Below are 26,245 nucleotides of genomic sequence, written 5' to 3' on the forward strand. Positions count from 1 at the left end.
CCTCAGTTTTATCATCATTCATCTGCAGCTTGTTACATGTCATCTATGATTTCACATCAGTAATGCACCTCTCTACACCTTGGATGGTAGCATTAACTTCAGTTGGGTGGCTAGATTTGTATATTTGGGTGTCATCAGCGTGCAATTCGTGAGACACTGGATGATGATGTATGACACTTGAGAGTGACTGAGCGTACAGAATGAAGAGAACAGGTCCAAGAACAGACCCCTGTGGAACACCACAACATAGATCAACTGGGCTGGAGTGTATTCCATTTGCAGATACAATTTGTGTCCTGTTGACCAACTAGGCCTTGAACCACAGTAAGGCTGTATCATGAATGCCAAATACATACTGGAGATGGTGAAGTAATATATCATGGTCTATTGTGTCAAATGCTGCAGACAAATCAAGGAGGGTGAGGACTGTAATCTTTTCGCTATCCAACGCAGACAGAATGTCATTAACTACTTTTAGAAGAGTAGTTTCAGTACTGTGGCAAGGGCGATATGTAGATTGTACATTGCTAAAAAGACTGTTTGAATTTAGATGAGATACAAGCTGGGATAGAACAACCTTTTCTAAGATTTTTGATATGAATGGGAGATTAGAAACTGGGCGGTAGTTCTTTGAATCGTTATGGTCTAGTGTTGGTTTCTTCCGCAGAGGCTTTACAATGGCAGTTTTGAAAAATGATGGGAATTCCCCAGATGAGAGAGAGGTATTAATAACATCAGTTAGTGAAGGCAATACTGGATCTAAGCACTCAAGCGGGCAGTGACGTTGGAATTGGATCAGGTTCACATGACTTTGACGCACTCTTCATCACGATTGTACTTACAAAATCCATAGAGACAGGTTCAAATGCTGCTAATGGTTGCCGCTCAAATTCTGTATCCCAATTGTATGGTGACGACGAGTCAGTTGAAATTGTGGTGTCAAGCTTATCTCTAATGGTTTGTACTTTGTCACGGAAGAAATGTGCAAACATGTTCGGAAGGTCGACTGGAGAGAAGGTAGTTGGAAGTGGTGTAGATTTGTTCCTTGACATTAGCTTGTTAGTAATCTCGAAGAGCTCTTTGCAGCTGGAACTTTCCATGATCTTAGTAGTATAGTGGGCTGATTTCGCTGCATGGACTATATTTGTGACATTCTTCTTAGCGGCTTCATAGATTTGCTTATGAATAGTGAGTCTGGTGGAAAGCCAAAGCCTCTCAGCTTTACAGCGGTCTCTTTTAGCAGTGGGAAGCTGGTCCCTAACACTGTTATACCATGGAGAACACTTTTGAATTGATACTCTGCACTTGGTAGCTGGGGCATGTTTGTCAAGCAATGAACGCAGGCAGTTTTCAAATTGTTCTGCGGTAGGAGGTAAGCAAGTTGTTAGGTTAGATTGGATGTCGTGCATTAGTTTGGTTCTATTTATCATACGGAGATTTCTCTTAGTAGCAGATAAGAGGGTTAGGGACTGATAAGTCAAGATGGCATATAATGCAGAGGTGATCTGATGCAAGGTCATGGGATACCAGGGAGGACCGTAGAATGTCATCATCAGGTCTATGAAGAATCCAGTCTAAAATGTGACCATGTTTATGGGTGGGTTGGTTAACTGATTGTTTGAGGTTGAAAACATTAATGGAATCTATGAGTTTTAATGTATTTGGGTTTCCAGGACAGTCAAAGTGAAAGTTGAAATCTCCAAGAATAATCAGGTTGCCACCTATCGAATTTCCATAGTCCAGGAGATTCGGAAACTGCTCCAAAAAGAGAGAGTCAGCCAGCTTGTTTTATCTACTAGGAGGAGGGCGGTATAGGCAGAAAAAATGGACTGACCTTTGCTCCAGTGTGAGTGTGGTTTGGACTAGTTCAAACGATGTGTGGTCGAAATTGAATGTTGTGGTGTGGTTAAGACGTTTTATCATGGTGTTCTTTGTGATGACAGCAATTCAATTCCACCTCCGCGAGAATTACGGGGGAACGACTTGATGGAGTAACCAGTGGGTGTTAGGTCCACACACTTGGGCTCATCGCCTGATGTTTTAGCTATGTTTCTGTCAGGAAAAAGATGTCAATATTCTAGTCGTTGATAAAATTAACTATTTCTGTGCGCTTTTCCGGTGGTCCTACTGAATGGACATTGAATAATGCAATACGCACAGGTATCTCTTGAATAGTTGACACAAAGGTTGACAAATTAATAGTGATTTGAATTAGGTTATCTAAATTAACGGTCGAACTTTTTTAAATTGTTGAGCCGAAATAAGGGAGATAACTGGAATTCTTCTTCTTGTTCTAAACCGGCCAGCTTTGAAACAACGTTTCTTTTTCCTCTTCTGTTTACATTTAGGTAATGATGAATGTAGTCCTAGTTCGTTTAGTCTAGAGCACAATGTAGTGTGGAGAGCCAAGGAGTGATCATTTAAAGCAATTAATGAGGGTCCATCGTTGCATAAACGGGTTGACTGGCGGGTATCAAGTGATGGCGGTTTGTTCAAAAACAGTGGAGCAAGACAGCTGAGAAAAAGTCTAATTGTTCTCATTTCCAAAACAAGGAGATGAAGAAACACATACGAATTTAACAGTCAATACATAATGAACACAATAACGTAGATGAAAACAGGCAACAAACACAAATATCATGAAAATGGCACTAAAAAATGGAACAGCTGCTTCAAGCCGGTTAAGCGATAGCGGCCATCTTGTTAATATATATATATATATATATATATATATATATATATATATATATATATATATATATATATATATATATATATATATATATATATATATATATATATATGCGTGTGACGTATATCTTACGTATTTCACTTAAGTACTTCTCTTTCATACACATGTCCTTCTCCCTAATTTTCTTAAAAAGTCGTATATCCCCCCCCCTCTCTTTCAAGACTGGCATAGGTACCTTCATGTTCTCTTTTATAGCCTAATTACGTATTCTCACAAGCCTTCTTCTAAAATGACAAAATGTGTTCATTATGTCAAGAGATTGACAGAAATGTAACAAATATGCATACCGCAGAATCCATTTTTGCAGTTAGTTGGGCAATCGGCACATTTTGTTCCCTGCTTCCATGGATGTTGTATGTCCCACGTTATCTGACTGAAAAAGTTATACAAATAATATGCTGAAACTTTTGATAATATTAAAAAAAAAATAGATAGCTTAATATAGTTCACCATAAGCAGATGGTACATGCCATTCTGCAATATCCAACCTTTTCTCGAAATGGACAACCATAAAGTTATTGAATTTACTTTCTTTCTAGGACCAATGATAACCATAATTTTCAAATTATATTAAATTAAATTATAATCACAATAAGGATGAATTCATAACTACTTTACTAATGTAAGGCAAATTTACATATCAATGTATCTCTGAATCTCTCACCTCTATTTTGTATGTACATCTACATGGATCTATCACTCTGTTTTGATATTAAGATACCAAAATGACCAGCAAGATAGATAGCTAGACATAAGTCATACTGTCGTGTGTGTATATATATATATATATATATATATATATATATATATATATATATATATATATATATAGTGTAGGTAGGTAGATACAATAAAATCTTTAAAGGGTTAAGACTTACCCGTAAGCATAGTTGCAAACGTAAAATTTAAACTTGGGGCATTCTTTATACCCACAACCAACAGCTTGCGCTTTCCACAGCATAAGCTGCAAAGAATGTAATGTTGTAAGAATGTTCAGTGTTTTCCTGTTGTCACCTTACACTATCTAATTGTTGTTTCACAATGTTTCATTTTGAAATTATATGAATAAAGATATATAAATTCCATTTTTCCTTAACCAACCTATTTTTAGCCAAAACATGGAATTCCATTCCATTTTAGGCTGATTCCCCACGCTTGACGCAATTTCACTCCAAACAAGTTTTTTTTTGGAGATGGAATTTTTTAGAAATGACGGAATGTGCGTCACACTTGTGTTGCTTGTGTTCCCGCAGATAAATATAATCCTCTGTTTACTGAAAGTGAGCAGCAGAGAGGGAGAACAGACCTCGCTTATTAGAGAAATTGAGGCTTTCTACGAGAAACTTCGCGCAGGGAGCTCCCAATTTAAAAAATAACGGCTGCTACGGGACGTTATTTATGATACAAATAACAATACATGACTACGTGTATATCACAAAAATATATGTGCGCAGACAAATTTGTTTCGCCATTTAAAGCCTCGCATTGGGGTCCTCCCTCTCTGCTGCTGTACAAGTTAAAATATTTGGTTAGAATTTTTTTATCATTATGAACTAAAATATTTTGTATATTATGAGCGTTGGAGAACCACATTCAGCCAGATTAGCGCGAGAGCGATTAGCGGAATTAGAAAAATATATTCCTGTGAGAGAATCTGTTAAAAGAAAAATACTAACATATGAGGATGAGAAACTTGGATTTAGAGACTTTTCAACGGAGTTATTTAAACCTGTAACTGAAACTACCGAGCGAGTTTTGCTTGGAGATGTTAAAGATCCTGATGTGAGAAAACAAGGTATTCTTCCTGTGTTAAAGAAAATTGAGGAACAAACCCAACCTCAGCCTGCGCCTGCGCCTATGGTTCAATTCGCACAAGCGGCTAGACGTAAAATTACCGCGACTGAAAAATTTACCGATGATGCCATCAAAAATATAATGGAGGTGAAAAATAATAAACATTTAGCTTATGTTGCTGTTGTCACGTATAGAGAACGAGAAAAAGTTTAAAAATCTGAATATGCCAAAAAACCTATAGATAGCAATGCTTGGATAAGGTGGATATATTATGCAAAACATGGTATTAATCGGATTAAAAGTGATAATCCTGATTTTATAGATTATCTTAACGAGGTAGATATTTTGGAGGAAAAAATGAGTAGACGACCTCAATTATTGCCGTCACCGAGATCTTTGCAACGATCTCCATCACCAGAACAAATTCGATCACCAATACCTAAGGAAAGAAAATCACCTCATTCATTATTCACCGATGATGCTCTTAATATGTTTAAAGATCAAGAAAAATTGGTTAATATTGCTGCATTCGATTTTGATAGAAGATATGAATATTTAAAATTAGATAAAGATATAAAATATGACAATTGGGTCCCTTTTTTATATTTTTCTAGTGTAAAATTACCTATCTCATATAAAGATCCAGGTTACAGAGATTTTAAAAAGAATGTAAATGAATTAAGGCGTGCGCAACCTCGACCACAATCCCAAGAGGAAGAATTTCACGATGCACCGGGGGGAGAACAACCTGGGGAAAAATTTGTTGCTCAGCGGCGACTATCTGCCGCTTCACGAAAACCTTTACCACGTGAAGTATTTACCGAGGAAACTCTTAATAAACTTAAAGATAAAGATGAACTGATTAATATTGCTATTGATGGCTTCAAAAATAAAGATAGATATTTAAAAAGAGAATTTGTCGAAAAATTTGAACCTAGTGACTGGGTCTCAGCGGTATATTTTGCCAGCAAAGGGGAAGGTGTTGATTCAAAAAGTCCAGAATATAAAAAATTTCTTGCTGAGTTATCCGAGATAAAAAAAAAAAGTCGGCGAGAACAACCTGGCTCTACCGGTAGCGGTTATAATACTATTTGTCCCGACAGCGTTGTTAACGATGTATCTCGACTAGAGGTTCTTATTGGAGGAAAAAGAGCCGGAAATAACTCACGCGAAATAACTAACGAGGCTGCTGATATTTGTCAGCGATTATTTAGTGGTGGCATTATAGATATTCACATTTACAGAGATCTCGTCGATGAAATTATTGACGGGTATAGCGATTAGTTGTTAGATAAATAAGATAAATAAATATGATCGTGCACAAACATCATCGTAGGCCTGCTCAGGTTCATGTTGTTAATTCTCGATTGCCCGTATATAAATATGTTCACGGGAACGGACTTGGCGACGTTGTCACGAGTTTTGTCACAAGAATAGCCCCTAAAGTCGGACCTATTGCTAAACAATTAGCTATGAAAGCAATGGGATTTGTTCGTAATAAAGCTACCGCTGCTGTTGGTGATTTAGCTGGTAGAGCTTTTAGTGCTGTTAAAGATAAAATTGCAAATTTAGTACGTAAAAGAAGACCACCTGCGCCTAAATTACCCAGCACCGCTATAATGCCTAGCGATATCATTAAAATAATCAATGGCGCGGCAAATCAGAAATTAGCTGAGCTGACACAGCAGGCAGATAAATTAATTAGCCAACCGGTAAATACCAGCTTTATATCAGGTAGCGGTCTTCGTTTTAGAAGATAATAATTATTATAAAATGTTTGCACGGACAACCAATCTGAGGCATTCATCGAGGTTGTTGGTGAAATTATAAAAGCAGATGGCGATAATTACGGCGCGAATGATAAAATTGGATTTGTGAATAACGGTATTATGGCGTTATTTAAGAGCGCCACATACATGATTGATGGAAGGGAGATAGAATCAATTACTAATGATGTTGATGTTGCTACGACGATTATAGGCTTAGCGAGATATTCAGATGATTTTACCAGATCAGCTGGCCCTAGCATGATGTTCGCCAAGGATAATAGCGACAGCGCTGATCATGTACAATTTATTTCTGCTATACCAAGAAACGCTGCTGGCAATGCTAATGCTACTAATGCACCAGTATTAACGGGGATTAATCCCAATTTCAACCTGGGATTTGCAACACGAAAAGCCATGTTGAAAATACCAGAAGGAGGAGGTAGCATGAGATTTTCATGTGCGATTCCGTTATCGCATATATTTGGACTTTGCAGAAATTTCAGAAAGGTAATTTTTGGAGCTAAGCACACGTTAACTCTTATTCGTAATGGTAGTAATAATGCTATCTGGCGAGGTGATGCTGTCGCTGATGCTGGTAAAGTGGTATTAACTAAATTTACCCTCTGGATGCCAGCAATAACTCCATCAATATTTGAAGATCATAAACTTCTCTCCTTCATGGATCAAGGTGACAAATCAATAATGTCATGGCTAACAACAACAACTGACTCTACCACCACCAATATTAATGGTGATTATACCTGACGTATCGCAGCCCAACAAGGTGTCTCAGCACCTAGGCACATTTTTATTGCTTTTCAAAACAATAACAGATATGATCAAACGTACAGCCATATGATATTTGATCCTGTTGGCGCCACTAACGTATCGTTGCGGATAAACGGGCAACAAGAGCCATCTGAAGAAATATCGATAGATTTTGCAAGTTATTCAACAGCTCGTGCATATCATCACTTGTTAAGTTATATGGGGCGAGATCAAAATATTGACACGGGATTGCAAATATCACAGTTAGATTTTAATACTCGCTATCCGATCTATTATTTTTCACTAGAACATCTTGATTTGGTAAAACAATCTGTCGTCGACATACATTTCAAAGCAAGAATTAATGCAACCGGAGGTTACAAAGTAATCGCGGTGATACTTAGCGATAGAACCATGCTTTTAGAAGGTGTCAGCGGCCGAATGAGAGTTATTGACGCACCGGTAGAAAAAATGTGAATTTAAATTTAATCAATCTCATAAATATAATGCCATATGATCATGTTAGTGTGACTCTGACTCCGGGTCAGATAAAAAAACTTCAATCAAGCACAACAAAAACTTGCGGGATAAAATTAACGTTAAAAAACGCCGCGATTCAAGGTGGACCAAATAAATTAGCGTTAACTAAAACTCAACATAAACGCTTCAGTAAGGCCAAATCGGCAAATACTGGCGTTCATGTTAGTCTTAGTCCAGGCGCTATCAAAGATATGATTAAAGTTGGTGGAATTTTCCCGCTGTTGGCTTTGTTGCCAGGATTAATAGCTGCTGCTGCTCCGGCCGTAGCAAAGGCCGCTGCGTTAGGTGCGGTTGGAACCGCATCTGGAATGGCGTTAAAGAAAGCAATAGGAGGACGATATGGTAAAAAAAGAGGTCGCGGACTGAGATTACCAGGAACGTATCTGGGATACGGCGGCGGTCTGAGATTGCCAGGAACATACCTGTAGCAATGTCAAATTTAGATTTATCCAACGAGGTAAAAAACAAAAAAATTAAATTTTTTAGAGGTATATTTATACGAGATCAATTACCAGCCAAACCAAATTCTACCGAGACAGGAATAATAAATCTCGATGACAGCGTTGGCCCAGGAACACATTGGGTTGCTTACGGAATAAATCCACACGAAATAATTTATTTTGACTCATACGGATTAGCTCCACCGATTGAATTTATTAATTACGCGAGACAGTTAAAAACCCCAATTTGGTATTCGACGCTACCAACACAAAAATTAACCGATCCACCAATCTGCGGCAGTGAGGTAATTAATGTTCTTAATGCGATATCAAAATCGTCGCTACTGTATCATAAGTCCGTACTCAAATATACATCTAATAAATTGAATCAGTCACAAATGAATAATGGTTGATATTTATGGACGGTCCTTAATGAGGGAAGGAAAAATACCGACCGATATTGATTTATTTAAATATGCAACAAAAGACGATCTTAATAATTTATTATCAATATCAGGAATAGATCCTGACGAGGTTGTTATTTTTCAAGATCAGCATGGAAAGTTAAAAACGAGTAACGTCAAATTAGCTGACGTAATTCAGCGAGACGAACACCTCGCGCACGTAAATGACTTCACTGGCTTACAAGAGATCGTTAAAAAAGCTAACGAAGAGATTACAAAAGCCAACGAAATTATTAAAAAATCTCAAGGCGATTTTACTGGTCATATAAATGATTTTACTGGCTTGCAAGAGATCGTTAAAAAAGCTAACGAAAATATTAAAAAAATCTCAGAGTGATTTCACTGGCTTGCAAGAAACTATCAGAAAAGTTGACGAAGAAATTAAACAAAAAAAACATGCAAATGATTTTACTGGCTTACGAAATGATCTTGGAATAACCCAGAGAGAAATTAATAAAATTAACGAGGTTAGCAAAGACTCAGCTAAAGTTGTCAAAAACATCACCGACGATATCAGAAATATTAATGAATCAATCGGGCGGATTAATGAATCCATCAGGCAGATTAATCAGATAACAACCGAAGCAAAAGCAAACAGCGTAGCTATTAGGCGAGTTGATGGTGATATCGCCGAGGTAAATAAAAAAATATCAGAAATTAATACAAAAATCAATGAGAATTTAAAACTTATCGATACAGTCTCGAGAATTGAGAGGAAATTTAATGAGATTGATACCAACGCAGGATCAATCAACGCAGTTATTAAGCGAGTTGATAATGATATCGCCGAGGTAAATAAAAAAAATATCAGAAATTAATACAAAAATTAATGAGGTTAGCACCACCGTTGGGATAATTATTAACAAAATTCCACCTTTTATAGCGCCGCATATTAAAAATTTAACATTTACGATAGCGTCAGGGATAGGGGTCTGGACGCCAGAAAATAACAGCTTTTCTTACATACCGCTGGTTAACGGCGTATATCAATTTCATTTTTTCTCCAGAATAAGATTTAAGATATCAACTAACGTGTATGGGCGACATGACAGCGATAAATTTATGAGTTTTTTTAGTATTTTAATGTTTAAAGACTTCACAGAAACATTTACGCTAGAACCACCAGATCGAACAACAACAAAGCCAGTAGATTATTCCTGGTGCCTGGAATTTATCGTTGAAACACACAAAGGCAATTAGTTGGATGCAAAATTAATAATGACCGCATCCGAGTACAGATATAATCAAGCGCGATCATGGCAGGATTCGTTAAAACTCACCATGGGCACGTACCAAGTAAAGATAAAAAATATCAACAACAATTAGTTATCATTGACGTTGTTGTTTATTCAGTAAGCGCAGCTGTTGCTGGCGCCGGAATAATATTATCCGCGATAACGATGATGGCGCCGGTCGCTGTCACTGTCGCCGTTTGCGCAACAACAGCCGTCGCTGGTGTTCTTAATATCATTGCAAAAAAAATATCATCATGCACGAGTGAAAAATTATCTTCGTACGTAAATAAACTCAACACGGTAACGATCGCGTACACGAAATTATCTTCGTTGTTGTCGGAGAGTCTCAACGATGGAGTTATATCTGATTACGAATTTTCCGTGATGGTTAAAATTTACAACCATGTTGAAGTTATCAATAATAATAATGTCAGAGCTGGCACAGAACGTAACGAACACGACTCCACGCAGAACAACAATGACCTCAGCAAGCTCAACTAAACCAGAATTTAGCATTAATTTTCCAATACCAATCTTCGTCGACGAAATCGCGCTATTTCAACTGCGAGTTCATCATAGCTGGCCTAACATCAGATCAAAATCATTTGGTAGCTTATTGTCAAATAATTCGTTTGTTTTTGGTAATAAAAACCGCCCCGATGGTACTCCAGACTGGATTGTCATTGGATTACCAACAGGTAGCTATCAGATTGAACAAATTAACAGCGAATTATTATATAAAATAACGAATATAACCGGAGATAAAGAACCGGGAATAAAAATATCTGCGTACGAACCAACATTAACTTCAATTATCGAATTAAAATCACCATATATTGTTGATATTTATCAATCTTCGATTAGAACCGTGCTAGGTTGGCCTGAAATTGCACCGGTCTATCCGCCAGCGTCACCAGAACCTAAAAAATCTGATTTTATCACCGATAAACAAAGTTATTATGAGTTGCAATTGGAATACGAAGCTATATTACGCACGATGGTTGATCCAAAAACTAGAGAATTTAAATATATATCAAAATACCAGATAAACTGGTATTTTGCCCGTTTGCCATTTTTTAAAACATTTGGTTTGGGTTACATCAATGAATTATCAGAAAAATATAATAAAATGCACAAAAAGTTATTACAGCGAATGCGATGTCATTTTCAGGAATTATAATTAATGTATAAAGCTCATGTAAGGAAGAAATTATCAAACAAATTGAAATGTTGAATAAGATCACATACGATACAAATTATATGCACGAAAAAATAATCCTGATAATAATTGATGATAAAACTGATAATAAACAAAGATTTATGGCCGAATACGGACTAGCCGATGCGACGTTACCAAATTTTAGATTTCCCAGCTACAACGTGCCTAAAATGAAAAAATCCGTCACTGACGCCATTGACAAGCTATTTTCTCAATTACATGCCGCATGGAAAAATAAATCAGCACCAGAATCTTTACTTGGGCATAATAATAATCCAGAAGGAGGCGGTAGGCATATTTCTCCAGATATTGTGAATATAACTGACGTTATCGCGGTAAATCTTCACGCGGATATCGTTGACGGTAGTTACAGCGCAGACGCGTCCGTGTCAAGTCAGGTTCAACAAGGATCTATTCTTTATTCGTTTTCGCCAACAACACCACCGGGGTCTTTAATCGTAAAAGAACCGATTAATCCAGTCTATCTTCGTTGCCATAATCAGTTATTGCCAAGAATTAATTTTAGATTGACCAATCAGCGCGGGGATTTACTTGATATTCTCGGAGAAACGTTAAATATTAATTTGTTGGTAGAATTTTAGATTAAAAATCTTTAAGATTAAAAAATCTCTCCACCGTAAAAAAAAATGACAAAAAATAAGATAAAAATCAACAAAAATTAACATTTTTTTAAGATTTTAATTTTTCAAATTTTAGTAAAAATCTGTTAAATTTCAGTTTCACTTATTAATTTTTTTAGTTGCCTCGCTCGAGTATTAATTATTTTTCGTGATTCGTATTCGTCAGATAATTCGGATCTAATTTTCTCAACAATGTTAGATAAAGCAACAAAATCTTTAATTTGTTCCTCGCTGACAGATGCAAGTGACTGATACATCGCAGTTTGAAGTTTCTTTATAAATTTATATTCAGACGGTAGAATATATCTGCAATCGAGCTTGTTTTGCGCGAGCGTGTTAAAGTCACCGACAATCTTGTCAGAATCTAACTCTGCTGATAATTTTATATTTTTCTGTTTTAGTTCTTCGATGGCGTCGATTATATAATTTATATTTTCTTCGTTCATTATTATAATATTATATCTTCAATATTTGTAAAAAAAATTATATTGTTGCTAGAAAATTCTAGAAAATAATTGCCGTAAACTTTAATCATCTAAAATTAACGGGATGTAGGAAAACTCAACCCATGCACCAAATTCGTAAGAGAATGTCGAGTTGATAGTTTTTTCTGCAACATGTCTCACTGAGGCTGAATGAATTCTAAAATATTTTCCGGCAGAATTCATCGACATAAATATCATTTCTTCGTTGGTCTCTAAATTTACTGATTTAACCGCTTTGGCATACTTTGGACCTTTACCAGTGTTGCCTCGTGAAGAATTTTCACTTTGAGTAACCATCCTTAAATTTTTTATTGAGTTATTTAGTTTATCCCCGTCGATGTGGCCAATTACAAATTTATCTGGGATTAATCCGTTAAAACATTCGAAGATGAACCTATGATTCGAATAATTTTTCTCTCCAGCATTAAATTTCAGATAACCAGAATTATCAATATTACCAGCTATTTTTTTCGTTCTGATGTTTCTAACGACGCCATCGCGTGATGCTTCGTAGTTATCAACGATTGGATGCTTCACAAATGTGGATTCCATATATAATCATCATTTGTATAAATTAACGTTTGCTTGAAATCTATTAAGATAATCCTCTTCGCATTTGATTATTCGATCATCAACGTTAATTTTTTTTATCATAATGCCGCTTTAACTCCCGATATCGCTTGCCACCACAACTTAGGCACAATCGAGTTTTTCCTCGCAATCCAGTTTGACACGATATACACCTCCGTGGCCCGTAATTATTCCTACGGACAGGTTGCATATGTTCGCCACAATATTCACGCTTGCACGATTTATCGCAACAGTTTAACGAACCAACTAATATCCATTTGCACTTATTCATTATAATTTAGATATTTGTCTAAAATATAATATGAAAATATTTGACATTGACGAGATTGACTACTTTATTCCTGAAACCAGCCAAGCCAAGAAAGAGTTTTACGACGATGGAGCTGTTCATGTTTGGTCGACCTGGAAAACGAACTTGATCGATAATACGATGACAGACGAACGAGCCAGAGAAATAATTAATTATATTCGAGATAATCACGGCGAAGAACAATTTATATTTGGAATAAAATTTATCGCACAAATGAACGATGATGGATGGATTATTTGTGATAAACGTGACCCTATAATCAAAAAGAAAAAAAATGTGATTTTATCTGCGCGTAGTAGGCACGGATTATTAACAGGCATAGATAAACCCTACTATACTAGATCTTATCCAGTCAGCGCTGTTGTTTATGGAATCTACCGGTTGAATAATAAGCCTGATGTAGGAAAATTAACTTTAATGAAAGTTTCTTCGGTGATAAATTGTGTAGCTGAGCGAGTAATGGAACACTTAAAAAACTCAAAGCGCGGATCAGGATTAACCTCGCTAAGATTAGCAAAAATAAACAATTGGGCTGAATCGGTTGTTGATGGCGCATCAATAACTGACGTAGCCGTGTTATCGTGCAGATTAAAATTTCCCATGATGGTAAAGACGATAACGGGTGAGATTTTATACGAATCAGCATATAAATCACGAGGTGCTCCTATAGAAATTATTGATCATAATTCTCATGCTTGGTCAAATGCGGTAACGATATTTCCTCGAGATCGTGTTGTTAAATTTTATCCCGAAGAATTATTCACAGATAATTCAAGAGTATGTTTAAATTCATCCACGATATAAGTAAATCCGATCCTGTCTCGGTTTGGTTATTTAGCAGCGAAGATAAATATGATCAGTTTGTACGACCCAATGGTGATATTTATCGAATAAAATCTTTGCATGACTCAATGGTGGAATTGGCGGATAAATATTCGATAAATTCTGAACAATTATTAATTAATTGCTTCACTGTTCCATCTGTCGCTGCTCACGCTGCTAGAGAGAAAAACTTATGGAAGCCAACGCGAGGCGAATTTCTTAAAGATGTTCAATGTATTTGTCTCGAATACGGCCATGGTGGATTGTGGAACACTAAATACGATTATACGAATATGATATCTGTTGATATGGCCGCGTGTTATCCTGGAAGTTTTTTAGGATATGGCGATTGCACTAAATATTTTGCTCAATTTGGTCATCCCACCAACGAAATGACTCGTGTTGCGATTAACGGACCGTTACCAGATTTTCCCTTGACAGGATTCGCCCGTGTTGTATCATTTAAATTTGCCGAAAATTTGCATAAAATCTGCTACATTTGGTTTGGGAAACATTTCTCATGTCAGCGTTGGGTTCATATAGCGTTGTTACGATATATGTTAGATTCAGCCATGTTAACGTTGCTGACGGTCAGTGAAGCAATTATTTCATATAAAAAACAAACATCAGTTTGGCTGCCGACGAACGACGAGAACGCAAAAGACCTAGGCAGAAAAATTATATGTAAATTTACCCAAGGTGGCGCTTATGATCACCAACGACATCATTCTAGATTAATTATGGATGATACTGAGTTAGATTTTATAATCGCCGATACAACGTTGAAAGGTACATTTTGCGGCCGTGAAACTATTCACGTCAACGATATAAAGTTAGGTACCGTAGTTAACTACGTTGATGGAGAATCACCGCAATATACTCATTTAAGATCATCAATGCTGACGTATGTAAGCATAAATTTACTTTCAGTGATAAATAAATTTCCCAAATACGCGGTTAGAGTAGCCACGGATTCATTTTATATCGATCGTGGACACGCATCATTGCTAGAAAATTTAACCGGATATGGTTGGGGCACTTCGAGAATAAAAAATGAATATATTTTAGATTATAATTCATCTGCCGACGTCGCTGATTCTGATGAATATCATCAAAATACGATGCCAGATAATTCTTTAGCGCCATCTGTTCACGATCCAATTTCACGACATAAATTTGTATATATAAACGGACCTGGTGGTAGCGGAAAAACAACACGAGCGATCGAACTATTAAGAAATTCTGATTTAATCGTGTTAACGCCAACTCATAGATTGGCGAAGGAAATGATGCAACGTGGCGTTAATTCTTGTACTTATCACAGCTTTTTCAAATATAGCGGAGGCGCATGGAGTTGCTCACGAATGGGAGAAAAATATATAAACAAAAATATAATTATTGACGAAGTTTGCACGATAAATTTAACAACATTAAAATTATTTCTCGAGTGGTTATCGTTGAAAAACACCGCCGTGATAATGTGCGGTGATCACGGTCAACCAAACCCCATTGATGGAGAATCACCACATGATTGGTTAAAGAATTTTGTTGATTATTACGAGGAGGTTGGTACTGATTATAGATCTCTTGATGAATCATTAACTGAGTTTAAGAAATTAATTCGATTACAGCCAGATAAAATTCAATGAGAAAAATAATCGATGAAACGTTAATGAAAGATTTTTTAAATTTGTGGCAACCGACTCATTTAGTTGTTGCTAGCAGAAAAATAATTCGTGATGATCTTCAACAAAAACTTTTACAACATCATCGAGAGAAATTTCCAACGCTGCCTGTGCCACTTTGTTATCAACCAGCTGATACGCGACGACAAAATATTGATGTTATTTTGCCAGGAGGAGAAACAAAAAATTTAGTCTTAAATGATATTGTCCCCGTTGATATTGATTTTGTTGATGACGCGCTAAATGCGGAAAAATCTCCGTGGAAACTAGGTTACGCTATGACGATACATTCATCGCAAGGGTTAACTATTGATAATGTAGTTTGGATTGTTGATGACCGAATTATGTGGTCAAATTTAGTTTATTTGGCCGTATCTAGAGTTAGAAAAATATCTCAATTACGACGAATTGTTCTTGATGAAGCAATAATTAACGATGAAACGTGCGAAAATATAATCAAGAAAAAATATTTAGTTATAATCGATACGACAGGAAAAATAACTACGAATCCGACCTTGATGTGGATTTTATAATGATGCTTCGGCGACAACAAAATAATCACTGCGCGATTTGTAATTGCGTGATGGCGTGGAAATATCAGAAAAATGATCCTCGGCAATTTACCGTTAACAGGAAAAATAATAATATCGGTCATTTACGAAGCAACGTTGCATTGGCGTGCCTAGAATGTAACAGACGAGTTATCTAAGTGATTCTGGCGGCAATTGAGTATCAGGTGGAATTACCTGTAATTCTTCACGAGTAAATCCGCGTTGTGGAGCTAACGAATCAAGAATATAAATCGCGGGCCTTCCTGTTGATCTTGTTACGGCAGAAATTTTATGTGATGTTACGCTCCAATTTGGGTCATTTGCTCTTTTTCGGCCACCTTCAGCCTCGCCTTGTTTATACAAATATCTAACGATGATACTACCTAATACAGGCCTTGTTGAAAAATCGCGTCCAATTATCGGTATGGTTGATTTTGTAATTGCCACAGCCGGCTTCATTTTTATAGTTCGTGTTGGCTCATTATTAATCGCATCAATAACGTCAGGTAATCTTAATACCCATTTCTGAGATCGCTCGTCCGAGATAAATTCTCTCGCATACTGATATCCAAATAATCGCTCAGCTAATGTTTTGTTGAATCTTTCAACGATCGCCTGATTTCGGTGAATTCCAGCGCGACCACGTCGTCTATTTGTATTATTTTTTTTCATCAACGATGAAACAACGCTGAAAAATTCTCTACCTGGATCAACCTGAAGTAAATTTGGCTAAGTTAATGGTCCTTGTTGATAAATTCTGCTAAATGCGTTTGCAATCTCGTTGGAGGTTTTAGTTGCTAATGGTTCGGCTTCTTTATATCTGCTAGCGATATCAACAACAGTTAACACGTATTTGTAAGTTTTACCATCAACAACATCATGAGGCAAAAACATAATATCAGCTTGATGAACTTCGTTAGGTACGCTAACGTCAAAATGTGCGTGCTCAATTTTCTTAGGCGGAGGAAGATAAATTTGCCAAACAGCCTGTTTAGATAGCCAGGCCGCCGCTACGTGATTTTTTACTTTAGCAGCCTTGGCGAGTTTGCTGATCGCTGCTTTTCCTCGCCAAAATCCACGAGGAGAATAATATATTGACTCCATATTAATTACCTTCGCCAAAGATTAATTTGCCTTTCATTGCAGTCTTAATTAACCATGAAGCTATTTTTTCTTTGAAAGATTTATCAGGAATAGAATTTAACGCGTGAATTAATTTTACATCAGCAATGTGTCTTTGCGCTAAATCTCCGCTACGATAAGCTAAGTCATGAACATAACACGCATCATCGATGGCGTTTACTGGAATTTCACCTTGTTTTGGATTATTATTACCGTTAAGTCTAAGATCTAATCGAGTACCAGGACCGCAATAATTATATCCAGGTAAATGTTTTTCTCCAGGATATTTTGCTCAAGGTAAACCAGGTAGCGACGTTAATCCTGCGGCAATGTCACCGCCGTGCTTTTTTTTTTCGAGATAAATTTAAATTTTTTTGCTCCACATTTTTCACATTTTCCCGTCATCACTGATCTACCGTTGCGTGTTGTTACTTCATTTAGATCTAATGTTGGAGTTTGTGAACGACATTTAACACAATATAAATCCATGAATATTAATATATCATGAATGTAATTGATTTTTCAGCCACAAAAAAGCGTGAGCAAGTTAAACATCACGCGGCGTTACCAAATTCGATTAGAATGATAATAATCGGCCCATCTGGCTCTGGTAAAACTCAGCTGTTGTTAAATTTGATAATGAGATGGTTGAAATGGGACAAATTATATTTAGTTGCGCCATCTGTCAACGATCAGCGTTGTTACCAGGTTCTTAAAGATTTTAGCGAAAATACGTCAGAAATAAGTGAAAACATCATAGAATTTATCACAGATATTAATGAAGCGCCATCTGTTGAAGATCTTGATGGAGAAATTAATAATTTAGTCGTGTATGACGACGTGATGTTGGATAAGCAGGCAAATCCCGCTAGGATATTTTCCCGTGGGAGACACAAAAATACAGATGTTATTTACGTAACTCAAAGATACACGCAGATACCAAAGGTAATTAGAGATAATTGCAACATTTTGGCTGTATTTAACGGCGTTGACACGCACACGCTAAGAAATATTCACCAAACATGGTGCAACGGCGACATGGATATTACAAAATTTAAAAATCTGTTTAGTCGCGCTCAATCAACGCCGCACGGATTTATAACGATAAATTTGCATGATCCACGATCACGATATCGAATTGGACTTGACCAAATATTTTAACTTGTACAGCAGCAGAGAGGGAGGACCCCAATGCGAGGCTTTAAATGGCGAAACAAATTTGTCTGCGCACATATATTTTTGTGATATACACGTGGTCATGTATTGATATTTGTATCATAAATAACGTCCCGTAGCAGCCTTTATTTTTTAAATTGGGAGCTCCCTGCGCGAAGTTTCTCGTAGAAAGCCTCAATTTTTCTAATAAGCGAGGTCTGTTCTCCCTCTCTGCTGCTGAAAGTGCGGTATCTCCGTCAACAAACTTGGCGCTTTTAAAGGCCTATGTTGCTATCTTGCCTATTTAGGCCTGGCACCAGCAACGTTTAGAGGTATGCCATCAAGTTTGATTCATCTTTCATTGGCGTGGAATGGATATCCAAATTAGATACAGACTGGGGAAGATGCGATTAGTATGCAGAATAAGCCTATGTTGTCTTTTTCCCCTCTAATGGGTATGTTTCAACAAATGAAAGTAGTCGTCATTTAGGTGTTTTTTGTGTTAGCTTTCGATCTCAGCCAATATCAATGAGCTGTTTTAAGTGTGTAGAGCAAATCAGAACAAGAAACACTAGCTGAGAGATAGAGATGCTATTTTAGGGTTTTTCGTGCACTATCTAATTTTCACAAAACATTGTTAATAGCAATATTAATAGTAAAAACTTTCCTGAATTAAAATGTGTTTGTTCTAATTTATTGATAGTAAAACATATCGATTCGAATAAGGGTTTTGTTGTAATGCTTTTATTCTGTCTTTAAAAAAGTAAAAATTGCATATTTGCATATGTTCTATGAACGTGCTTGCGATATAATCTGCACGATCTATGGAAACTCCATATAAAACGCACTTGATTATTATAGACAATTGTCAAATTGTATCCAATTTTCTTTATAAACATGGTTGATTAATAAAAACGAATAACTGCTTTTCATGACTTTACTTTATGGACGAGGTTAACTAACATATACAATTGACGACGTCATATTACCGCCCTCTAAAGGCGCGTTCAATTAATACAGATGATTGACACTATAAATTTTCAATACACATCTATGATTAACATAAAAGATTCGCATCATCAGCTCAATATCTTTCACCGACGTGTTTTTATTAACATAGAACCGTTTTGACATCACTTACCTGTGTATAGTGACCTACTTCTCCTCCATTTGTAGAGTCGACATCGAGTTGGAAATTTTGCTTTTCAGAAGCCCATAAATTGATCATGTCTTGCCAGTTTTTACCATTGGTATTGGCTGCAATGTTCTGACCAATATATACACCAGGTAATTCTAAAATACATATAATTAGACAAAGGCAATATTACTTCACACCAAATAAACATACATAATCATTAATTATTACTTTCTTTCCTTGGTCTTTACCCGACTGTGATAGGTGGAACTGAAACGAATAACACATTTTTCATTCTCGTATATTCGTGAAAGGGACTGATTTAAATAATCTTTGATGCAAACAAGGAGTCAAATCAAACCTCTTTTCTTTGTCTCCTTTGGTCTCTTTTGGTAACCTCCACCCTGCGCGATGCCACATATGAAGCACTATGAACTACGTCATCTAAATCTAACTATAATACATGAAAAAGTATTTAGAACGTTTTAGATTACTTAAACTAAACTTAAAGTAGCTGGGTTTTTTTCCTGATTATCTTCAAATTCATTTGAGCAATAAAATGCTGTAGACGGACGGTTAAGAAGGCCAGAAAAATGACTATATGTTGGATTCAGTCTGGGGATTATATAAAAGCTCTCCAAAACAAATTTGATCTGTCAAAATAGCATGGACATGTGAATAACGTAAGTTAATTAAATTTGGAAATAAAGTCATCTCAACTGGTGTATGCATATCTTAGCATTACTTACTATTAAGAACATAAGTAAAACGATGTCACATTTTAACCATACTGATTATACTATAGATGTACAATGGTTTCATTATTTGAATACAAGAGCAACTGCGAAAGCATATTGGATTAAGGGACCTACAATCTGATCTTCAGGAGGTCCAAGGGAGTGACCGGGGAGACAGGGTCCTGATAATTTTAAAACAACTAACAAATAAAATTATTGTTATTATTTATATAGAAAACTAAATTTTGTATTTAATACATTAGTTGGAAAACACTTTCTTGAGGAAACTTAAATAATACTCTAACTTGAAAGAAAATTCCAGGTCCCCCCCCCCCACAACCAACCAAGATTAAATGTTTCGTCACTTCAGGTTTCAAACATAAAATAACTGGGGGCAAGGATTTAGTGACAATGGTATAGTTGATTGACTACAACTTCTTCAGGCAAAAAACATTTCACATTTTTCGTAATGGGTGAAAACGCATTTTCTTAGTACTAGATAAGTAACACTACGAATGCCCCGCCTGAGCTAACCCATGCAACGGAAGATAATTTCATGCTTCTAAGAAACAACATGACCCCACCAATCAATGAGAAATGGCTCCAAATGTGTCAACAGCTTTTATTATTATTGGTCATAAACACCTGCTTCAACAACTATTTATGGATCCTACGCAATCTACACTTTTAATATCCTAAAATGGAATTTTATACCAGTGTACAAAAGTAGCTCTGTAATCCATTCTTGATAGATAATCACTACAATGTACAGTCATTAACAAAAAATTACATAGAATATAGATACAGCCATGTACCAGGAGTAATACGAAATATAGATATATATAGCACCACCCCTCATAAAGAAAAGGACAATTCATAGAATAAAGTTTTGTTTTTCCATATCAATCAAACACAGCTATGTAGAATATTTTAAGAATTACAAATTGAAATCAATACAGAACTTCTAAACATATGCGATCAGGTTGTAGTTTCCCTTCGCGTGCCTAATATCGATGTTGTATTCATGCAACATCAAACTCCATCTCAACAATCTTTAATTTTTGTTCTTCATTTTGTTGATGAAAGTTACTATACTATACTATAATCGAAGAAGGAGCAGAATTAATATACACCTCACTGCGCTGTAAAGCCCAAACTAAGGAACCTCTCCGGTGCCTAATATCGATATTGTATTCATGCAACATCAAACTCCATCTCAACAATCTTTAATTTTTGTTCTTCATTTTGTTGATGAAAGTCACTATACTATACTATAATCGAAGAAGGAGCAGAATTAATATACACCTCACTGCGCTGTAAAGCCCAAACTAAGGAACCTCTCCGGTGGCCTGGTGGTTAGAGTGTCTACCTCGGATGACGGAGGTCGTGGGATCGATCCCCGGCCGAGTCATACCAAAGAGATACAAAAATGGTACTAACATCTACCTCGCTTGGCGCTCAGCATTAAGAAGTTAGTGTTAGGACTGGTCGGCCTGGTGTCAGGATAATGTGACTGGGTGGGACATCATGCTACATGTCTGCGGCATGATGTCTAAGTGCTAGACATCACTATAAACTGCCACACTGCAGACATCGTAGCGATACGACTGAAAAATTGTTAAATCTACGTTAACAATCCAAATCACACACACACACACACACACACACACACCGAAACTATGGCCAAGCACGCCTTCTCGATAGTGAAATAATTTCTTTTGAGCTTGTTTAATTTCTTTAAGATATATCACATTGGCTGGTCCATACTATGTTTGTCTTCTTGAATTAATACGACACCTACCCCAACATCACTTGCACCAACATACATCTTAAATAACTTGATGAGATCCGGAGCGGAAGGAACTAGTGCATTTTTAAGCATAGCTTTTAATTAATCGAATGCCTCCTGACATTTTTCAGATTGATAACACTTGGAGCTTTTACTTAACAAATTGGATTGGTCAGGGGCTCAGCAATCGTGCAAAAAATGGAGAAAGCATTTCCGAAACTTATCAGCCATACCCAAAAGTCACATTTGTTGCTTTTTGCTGATAAGCACTGGGAATTTAGAGAGAGATTTAGCATTAACTTCTCGAGGATTAACTTGACAATGCCACACAATATGTCCTGAAAATGTAACACAGGCTCGGCAAAGCTCATTTTTACTTGAATATATTGTCATATTTTCCTCACTCGTTCGAACAAAGAAGTTCCTGATAGCTTCTACGTGATCTTTCCATGTGTCACCGTATATAATGACGACATAGATCTACGCATCACGGCCATCTTTACCGGATGTACCATGTAAATTAAACTTTTGAATGCTGAGGGAGAATCGTTAATACCAAACAGCATTACATTAAACTGGTCGAATCCATCTGGAAAAGTAAAGACCGAAATTTATTTTGCTCCAACCGTAATTGGAATCTACCGTAAGCCTTTAAACAGGTCGAACTTGGGGATATAATCTGACTTCCAGTTTTGTGAATACAGCCATTTATTCTTCGTATTGGAAATTATTATGTTATGATGACACTGATGGCTTTTCTATCAGTGCATATACAGAAAGTACTATCTGGTTTCGGCACAAGACTACACGATGAACTCCAGTTACGTTTGCTTGGTTCAATCAAATCATTATCCCACAAATAATTAGTTGATAGGGTCCATGCCGTAAAGGTGCTATTTTATAGGTGTGTAATTTAAAAGTTCATGGTAAGTTTTGTTTGTTCGGGTTGGAATACCTGAAAAAGGTGAGCATAAAGTTTCTGGTCCAGATTCTTTAATATTTACTAATTTGAAAGACTAGTTAAGCTAAAGCCTACACAATCCGGTTGCACGCTGTAATTTAAATCTTTACTGTGTGGGACAGGTACAACTAAAGGAACCGAATTATTAACTTGGCTATCTCCGTCAATATACTTCTTTAACATATTAACATCCCTGGAGTATGAATGATATAGTTTAAATCACTTACTTTCTTTTAACTTTATAGGAACCAAAATATATAGCCTGAAGAGGACTTTAAGACTGTTTCTTCTTACTTCACAATCAGTGACATAATCAAGAAGATTATTATCTGAATCATAGGTTAAAGAAAGTTTCTAGCTTATAAACTTCAATGGTTCAAGGACAGTATGTGCAAACAACGTATTGAAAAGAAGTAAACCCTGTCATGTTTCAAGTATAACAACATCATCACTTTTAATTTAAGGCCATTTGCTATTACTGCTGCGTCTTTAGCTCTGGTAATCAGCTATTTTTACTGTACTCTCTGATTTCACGCCTTTCTTTAGTGGTAACAACGCTTATTTTATAATGTAAAATGACGATGATGATAATGATGATGGCTTTATTATTACTGCCGCATACCTACCTAACTACATACATACATACATACATACATACATACCTACCTACCTATCTACCTGCATACATACATACATACATACACACACAAATTGTTCTAATCTAAAGTACCGACAAACACCTATATAATCATTCTAAAACAGAAGACATAAAAGCCGATGGTCATAATTAAATGATTAAATGAATTTACCTGGTACCGCTCGATCTGGTGCTGTATCATGTTGAAACACACATTTATCAGCGTGTTTTTGAGCCTTGCTGGCAATACCCATATGATATCCCTGTAAAAGAAAGAGGACATACAAAAAAATCGAACTGAAGACTCGCAATATGATTTTATATTGTAAAAAGTGTCAGTTAGTTTTATCTTTTCTTATACGTTCTACGTTGTCTTGACAATTTAAATATCATCAGAATGGAAGAAACTGGCGTTGCTCGGTTCGGTACAAAGTCCAGCAAGTTGATTCCTACTCTACAGATGCAAAACAAAATGTCTCACTTTTTAAAATCAAAGCTTTGAAGACAATTTATTCATTGTTTGAAAATAAGTTAGCATCATGTGAAATTTATTTCCAGTTCTTTGTCATTTTCACTCTTTAAGGTCAATGGGTCATATATATATATATATATATATATATATATATATATATATATATATATATATATATATATATATATATATATATATATATATATATATATATATATATATAAGATTGGAAACAATGATTTACTTTGAATACTTTTTCCAAAAAGTTTAGTTTGCTTTTGGAGTGAATAATTTTATGAAACATGCAAGGCAATGAGGTCAAACGTTCGGACTATCTCATACGAAAAACACATAAACAAGAAACATATCTTCTAGATAGAGATAATGAATGACCACATACAGATATTTGAGAGCGATACAGACAGACGACAGACAGATAAACAGACGGACAAAGACAGAGTTACACACCATTTTCATCATATTAGCTGATTGGACGGAAGACCTGTGTTTGTCGTGCACTCTTGTAATGAGACCCCTGTCACACACGGTTACTAGCGATACGACTAAAAAATGTTTTGAACAAAATGTGTTACAAATTCAAGACAAATCAGATAATATTATATATTAAAGATAATATTATAGCAACGAATGAATATATATATATATATATATATATATATATATATATATATATATATATATATATATATATATATATATATATATATATATATATATATGTTTAAATGTTTTAACTATTCGACTTTACTCAGTAAGGAACCCCATCTATGTGGGATAACGATGACACTTCTCTCGCAGATAGCTAATTTATATAACTTCAGGGTTGTGTGACATTCTGCCCACAGTGTAGGAGAAGGCTCGATAGACCGACAGAAGGGCGTAGGGTATCACAATGTCACAATGTCGTCGATACTTTCAAAAAGACCAAGGGGGTAATAATCACGTTTTACTTCAAAGACAATGCCATTTCAACACAATCAGTATTTCAACACTTTATATTGTTATTATGTTTGTTATCGGTAGGGCTTATCTTCGTGAATAACCTGTGACTATGAATGTGTACGTGGGTCTGTGTGTGTGTGTGTGTGTACAGAGATGTGTGTATTAAGTATATTTCATAATGACATGTGTGTCCAAATATCTAGTTTTATATATAAATATATGTTGCTTTTACAGCTTTTATATTTTATCATTTTAGGACTTTATGAAAGTTGATCAATTCTGAACCAAATGTATTATCTTCTGAGAATGTTATTATTATTATTATTATTATTATTAATCTAAATTTTTATGTTACCAGTACTAATGTTATATACTTATTCTGAAGGATGTATTAGCACGCTGTTAATTAATTAATTTTAATTTGTTTTATCCAATGATTGTATTGCAAATTTATTTGTATCAGTAAATATATTTCATACATTTAAATTATACATCAATGCATTTAATAACTCCATGAGATTATGTCCAATATGTCGGACATGGATTTTTTTCAGGAGCTATTGTAATATATTAAATAACTAAATATGGCAAATACTTAGTCAATAAAATACATTAAAGATGCAGTAATTATCTAATTATAAAACCGGTTGAAGCACCATTACACCATGATAATGAGCACTGCTTCATCATTTTACTGCTAGGGATAATATCCTATACAGTGCTCATTTTTCCTACCAGATACTACAACTTTGTTTGTTCTGTAATCAATACATGTCCAGTTTCAAGTATTGCTTCAGAAATTTTACTAATCTTCTACTGTACTTAACTCGTCAATACAATTAGAATTTTCGCATGCGTACTTACTAACTCAAATTCTAAGCTTGAATACTAGAGTTCATTTGGTCCAACGAAGTTAAGCACAAAAGTTACTGAACATGTGTTAATTGGTAATAGATAAATAACATTAAAATATAAATTAATAAGTAAATGAACGAGACGAAACATGTGTAGCACCATTACCAATTGTTTCAAGAAAAGTTTCTATTTTTGATAGATATGAAATATTTTATAATATCATTTTGGTCGAATTTTCAAAAGATTACCTCAAGTATGGATAACGTTATATGGGGTATAGATAACCGGAAATATTTATTGAATACAAACGTTAGAGGAAAAAGACAATGGTGCATACTAACTTGAAACCGTAT

This window comes from Sinohyriopsis cumingii, chromosome 17, assembly GCF_028554795.1.
Source record: "Sinohyriopsis cumingii isolate HCF-2022 chromosome 17, ASM2855479v2, whole genome shotgun sequence".
NCBI lineage: Eukaryota > Metazoa > Mollusca > Bivalvia > Unionida > Unionidae > Sinohyriopsis > Sinohyriopsis cumingii.